This window comes from Artemia sp. Qi Xiang Cuo, chromosome 12 (assembly GCF_049724085.1).
Source record: "Artemia sp. Qi Xiang Cuo chromosome 12, ASM4972408v1, whole genome shotgun sequence".
NCBI lineage: Eukaryota > Metazoa > Arthropoda > Branchiopoda > Anostraca > Artemiidae > Artemia > Artemia sp. Qi Xiang Cuo.
In genome coordinates this window covers 52,644,044-52,650,043 of record NC_142805.1, presented here as the reverse complement: position 1 = coordinate 52,650,043, position 6,000 = coordinate 52,644,044, and the positions used below count along the sequence as shown (strand labels likewise).

The following is a 6,000-nucleotide window of genomic DNA, read 5'->3' as shown; positions in this document are numbered from 1 at the left end:
CATCTTCTACTTTTGTCAGCCCATTTTTCATCTTTTCCTGCAATCGTTCATTAATCATAAGGGACAACTTCCATAAATTCTGTTGACTTGGGAAGAAAATGCTTCAGCTTAGGAGCGAAGCTGTAATGGACTGCTCAGATTAAGGAGTTTCTTTGGGATCCATTTCTCATCAGACTTTTTGGTTAAAATTTTTCGGTTGTAAAAGGAACCAATGAATGGGGATATTAAGATACCTTTACGAATAGGATAAGCCATGTACCAATAGACCGGTTCATTTAATCAAAATTTGACGCTTAATCTAAAAAATGAAATGAAGAATTACTGCCCTTTGACCCACCGAGAGTAGTGGCGTAGTGTCAAAACCCTCAGAAACTGGGTCTCAAAGGAACCCAGTGCGAAATATTTTTTTTTTATTTGGGAAACTATATTACAAGTATAGTATCTTTTTTCAGTGCAGAAAACTGAAAATAAAGAGAGAACTGGTGCCAAAATGTCTGATAAAATTGATATTATAGTCACAGTTAGGGCCCGCATCCATGATTTTGTTCCGGAGATGGGGGGTACCAAATAGCTTTACAAAACACACAAATAGTTTGTTTACATACATGTTTACCTAATTTACGAGCTGGACAAAAATTTTGGGGGACGATAGGGTTCAAAACGGGTAGCCCCTGGATGCGGCCCTGGTTTAAGTATTCAACTCTACAATGCAGTTGTAGCCCAAACAATATTTTGCTTCCAATACCCAAAGTCACTGCTTTGACAAGCCACTGTCCATTTGCATCGGCAACACATTGAAAAACAAGGGTGAAAGGGGGCACGGGACAACGGGGAAACTTATCACTGAAGCTTAGTATTGACTTTCAATGGCACTGGTTAAACTTGCAAAAACAATAAAAATGCAATGTTGCTGCGAATGCTTTAGCATCACAAAACTTAAATTACGTCAAACAAAATTATTATTTCTATAGAAAATGTACATACTGTTGCCTGCATGACGGCTTCCATAAAAATATCTATCAGAAATGAATTATATGGCAGATTTAATAGCAAAAATGAGGCTTTCAGGAAATAATTTATGGACAAACAATTTTTTTTTGTGTTTAGTTAGGGGCTAGGCGTTCAACTCCCCCCCCGCAGAAAATACTCCCTCGTGGCTCGGTGGTCTCCAATCACTTTCAACTTATAAAAAAAAAGACTAGAGCTCTCAATTTCTGATCGAATAAGCATCCTCCAAAGTTTCCACGACCATGAGGTAGAGGTGGGGACGAGGGAGGGGCCGTCCCACTCCAATGTGGAATAAATTCTGCTCGTTTTGGGGTTAAATATTACTCTTTAGTTTCATAATAACAGCATAGACCAAACATATTCCCGGAAGTAAAAAAGGATTAAATATCAATTTAACATTTTTGATACGTTTTTCAATTTTTTTGTAGGGGGCTCATTACGTCAGAAATTGAGAGTTAGTCCTTTTCTTATAAGTCGAAATTGATCGGAGATCAGCCAGCCGCAGGGGAGGGGGGGGGGTCCGGATTCCGTTTAGTTATTACAAATTTAATTTTTAATTTTACGGACCTGTAACAGATATAAGTTTATTTTGATTATATCAAAAACTCTACTTCTTAGGACAATATATTCATATCAGTGGATTAATTAGTCTCAGATCTATCCATTCATCGATTCGGAATTACGATATCTTTTTGACTTCTCCCTAGAGAATGGCATAAATTTACAAAAAAAAAAAAAAAAGGTCTTTTCTTCAATGATTTTCAACCTATTTTCCAATCTAAAAAAAATGCAAAGCAAGTTTCGAAAATACACCCGGTAAATGGATAAAGTTGGACTTCAGCCATCAAATGACAGCAAAGTTGTCGTCTTGTGGGGAAACATTAAAATTGCTGGACCCACAGCATAAATATTCTACAGTATGGAAAATATGGTTCAGAAGAGGAACACATCATAACGCGTGGAAAAGGAAGCTTCCCTTTGCGTCACAGCAATAGCTCCAGTTGCTACTTGGCATTCCCATCACAATGTGCCAAAAATTTGTCAGTACGCACGCGCGAAGGCGGAGTCATGAGAAATGTGCGAGACTGATCTGTCCCAAAAGTCTTTAGCGGAGAAGATAGGAATCTATCGTACTGTATGATATTTATGTTGTGTGCAGGACCGCGGAAAACTTGCACAGGGGGGGGGGGGGGTATAAGCCCTTTATCGATGCGGAACGTCGCTTCAGTTTGAACAGAGGAAAGTTTCTTGAAAAAAACACACACTATTTTTCGTCAAAGTTACCATACCTAACAAATCTAAACAGCCATTTGAACAGTAAAGAAATCTAGTTTCAATTGCTTTTTGTTTATTAAATGAATATTGTAAAAATAATATAAAATGATTCCCAATAATTCTTCATCGAGCACCTGAAAAAAAAACAACGTATTAAACAACCGAAGAATTACAAGTCATAAATGCTACTCTAAACAAAGAACCATGAAATATTCAAAACAGTTAAGTAATTCAGTAAGTAACTGAATTGGTGAAAAACTATTCTATAATATTTATTATATACACAAGTACAAAAATAAATTTTGATTTCGGGGCTGTCACAAAAAAAGGAAAAATCTGACTTCTGCTCTCAAGGTCGAAAAATCTGACAAAAAACTGACTTGATACGGTGCTTTCACCCAAAGAAAACACAAATTTAATACGTCAGAAGACATTAGCCAATAGCTTCTGGCATGCTCGTAACTAAGGGGGAGGGGGTCACTGGGTTTAACCCCCTATGAAATTTTGTCAGACTCGTATAACGTACCGGAAAATAATGCAAGGGAATTTTTTTGACCAATTTCTAAGCTTTTATACCCCCACCCCCCAAAAAAAAATCCTGGATACGCTCTCTAGCTTAGTTTCAGAGAGGGATGTTTAGCCAAAAACAAAAAAGTTGACTTGCTTTATCTGCTGTCACCATCAATATAGTGCCCAATCACAAATTTTGCATACCTTTTTTCTTCATTTACTTGTAAAATTACAAAAAAAAAACTGTTAGTGATGATTATGAAAACTCACAACCTTTTTGATTCCCCCGAAAAAAAAAAAACATTAGGGGAACTGTTTCAGTCAGAAATGATGAAACGAAAGAAAGAAATAAGATTTAATGCTAGCACTGAATCTTATGAAGAAAAAACAGATAATCAATCTGAAGTAGTGCCTTGACAGATCGTGCCCAGTGCCTCGCTTGCCTAGAAAGAGTTTAGCCGAAATTTTTCTGACTTATTGTAGAAAATATAAATTGACGGCAGGCCTGCGATTTATTTCAGTAATGATCCTAAAGCTAATAATCAAGTATCTTGAAGCAGGTATAAATACATGACAGGATCTTTCAGGCCCGTACCCCCTCTACATATTGAGGTTATTCCAACATTTCTTATAATTTCCTTTGTTCTCATATAAATCACCAGTTTTCGGAGCCTTTCTTCGTATTTTTTAAAACCTCAGAAATTTGGTCGAAATTTAAAGTGGAGGAGATAGACAAGTACTTGGTGCTAAGAGGCCACTGTGGCACCACGAAGTAATAGCATAAAGAAAGGTCAGGGACTCGGAGTTTTTGCTCGGTTCACCAACCTTAGCTCCGGATTCAGACTAACCCACAGATCCCAATGGAAGATATGTTGATCAGTCTTGACAAATACTGGATTTTGTCTCTTAATGTGGGGAGAAGGCAAGTACTAGGTGTCCCCAGGAGAGCCCTGTGACTGCAAGGGTGTCTTCTCCCTTAAGAAGAAGTGAATGGCAATACTCAGGTTGTTCTATATTTCCCATAAATAAAATTTGGATTGCAGGTTAGTACACCCATCAGAATGAAATCTTATTTCAGAACATATTTTTCTTAACAAGGAAAAGGAAAGCCTCTGTAAACTTTTATCATACTAATCTAAAAATTAGTGAGTCCTTGTATACATCCTGTTTAAATTAGGTTTTTCTCGTCGTTAACGAAAATACGCATGGAGTTCGCTAAAAATACCGTTACCTGGCGTTTAGATTCATTCATAACAAAATTTCTCTTTCTTTTTTTATCGGAACCGAAAATAAATACTTATTTCTCTTAAAAGACGTGTAGCGTTGTAAAACGGCAAAATTACTAGGAAAAAACACTAAACGTTATGACAGTCTGTAGGATAAGATTTAAACAGAAAATTGATTTTGTTCTGTTATTCAAGACTATAAATAAGACAAATAAATGATTCAGGGTGCCACCTGAGAGGCTCAATTGATACCCGAATTTCTTTAGCTGGAGTAACGAAATGTATTTCGTGGTAACAAAATACAGTTCGGTTTCCGGTGATTTCCCCCTGAGAAAATTCCCCCCCCCCTCGGAGATTTCCCCCGGTAACCCCCCCCCCCCCGGAGATTTCCCCCGGTAACCCCCCTCCCCCCGGAAATTTCCCCCGTAGGAGATGCCCCCCCCCCGTCATTATCCCCCACTGAAAATTCTCCACCCCCTCTAGGAAATAATCGCCACCGGAGACTATCCTTGCCTCAGACTTATTTGCATCGGATGTCGCCCATGGCTCAAAAATTGTTGCAAAATTCTTCTCTTTCTCGGCGGCCTAAAATATAGGAGCGAGTGGAGTACACTTTTTAATGGCCAAGTAAATAGTTGGTTATACATGGTAATACATGCACGGTTAAAACGCTACACTTTAAAACTACCATTACTTACAATAAGCCTCAGGAACTCCAATGACACAGCGTTCCCGTAGTTTTTTATCCGCTGTAGAATTCTGGTATTGAAATCCACTCACTTTTTCTTAATTAGTTCACTGGACTGTACTGCCTTTGCCTGAGTCACAACTACCCTGTTAAGTACTTGTTTACACTTGAGGATGTCCAAGAACTTCCAAGGGCTAGGGTGATGAGCCGAAACTGATGACTGAAATCTTCTATGAAAACCCTCAACATTGCTGTTTGTCCTGGGGAGTTCATCTTTCGCTCTGTCGAACATATTCCAGACACGGGGCGGAAAGTTGCAAGGCACTCTCCTACTTCCACGTATTCTACCGATGTAGTTATCTTCAAAGTAGGTGACGATCGGCCCAAACACATTGTCAGTAAGTTTTGCTACGACAGCTGTGAATCCAGAATGTACTTCCGAAACGGGCATGAATGCAAGAGCAGCTAGCATTTGGACGGAGACTGCAAATTCATGTTCGTCCCTATACCTCGTCTGAAGGCCAAGGTTTTGTACATTCCTGTAGATACTCTGGCTTAAGTGAAAAAAAAACAGCCCTTCACTTCAGTGGCTGGAAAGCCTTTCCTGAAGGAATCCTGCACGCCCAACTCGAAATCAGACAATACAGATGTTGGACCTCCATTCGTCAAATGAGAATTTAGTTCGGTAAGAATTTTCGTATACGTGTCCTCAGACTTGTTAGGCAGCAGTGCGTAAACGCATGGAATCACGCGATCCTCGTACAGGCAGTGCACAACGTAAAGCTGAATTCTAATGTTTGGTACGGACGCATCAGTTCAGCTCCTCGATTCGTCTTCTCACTGGTTCGTCGACAGAACGTTTAAGACCGTGCCAGAGTTGTTCTACCGCTGCGGGGTTTCAAGCGTCTCGGTTGCTTTCCTACTTCATCTGGTTGCGGAGTTCCTGTACTTGAAAGTTAGACTGGTTGGGAGCATGTGAATGTTCGTTCAAACGCCCAACCATAGCAGCATCCTTCACTTTGATCTTTGCCTTACACTCGCCAAGCCTTTCCACCGCCTGTCGTCTCGAATTTTTGAGTCTCCTAAGAGGGTCAGAATCTCCTCCAGGGGAAAATTTCGAGGGGGGAGAAATCTCCTACGGGGGGAAATCTCCTAGACCCGGTTCGGGTTCCGGTGATTTCCCCCGAGAAAATCCCCCCCAGAAATTTCCCCCCGTAGGAGATCCCCCCCTCTCGGAAATAATCGCCACCGAAGACTACCCTTGCCTCAGACTGTAATTCACCTTACAAGTAA

At 40.0% G+C, this 6,000-nt stretch overlaps 1 protein-coding gene across 1 annotated transcript in view; it reads right to left on the bottom strand.

The window, feature by feature from the left end:
- Positions 1 to 2,313: 2,313 nt before the first annotated feature.
- Positions 2,314 to 6,000, bottom strand: part of LOC148946263 (DNA replication licensing factor MCM4-like) — a 194,471-nt gene continuing 190,784 nt past the window's right edge. Inside the window, exon 10 of the mRNA XM_089097647.1 lies at positions 2,314 to 2,417. The gene's annotated coding sequence lies outside the window, so the exon portion shown is untranslated. The remainder of the gene's footprint in view (positions 2,418 to 6,000) is intronic.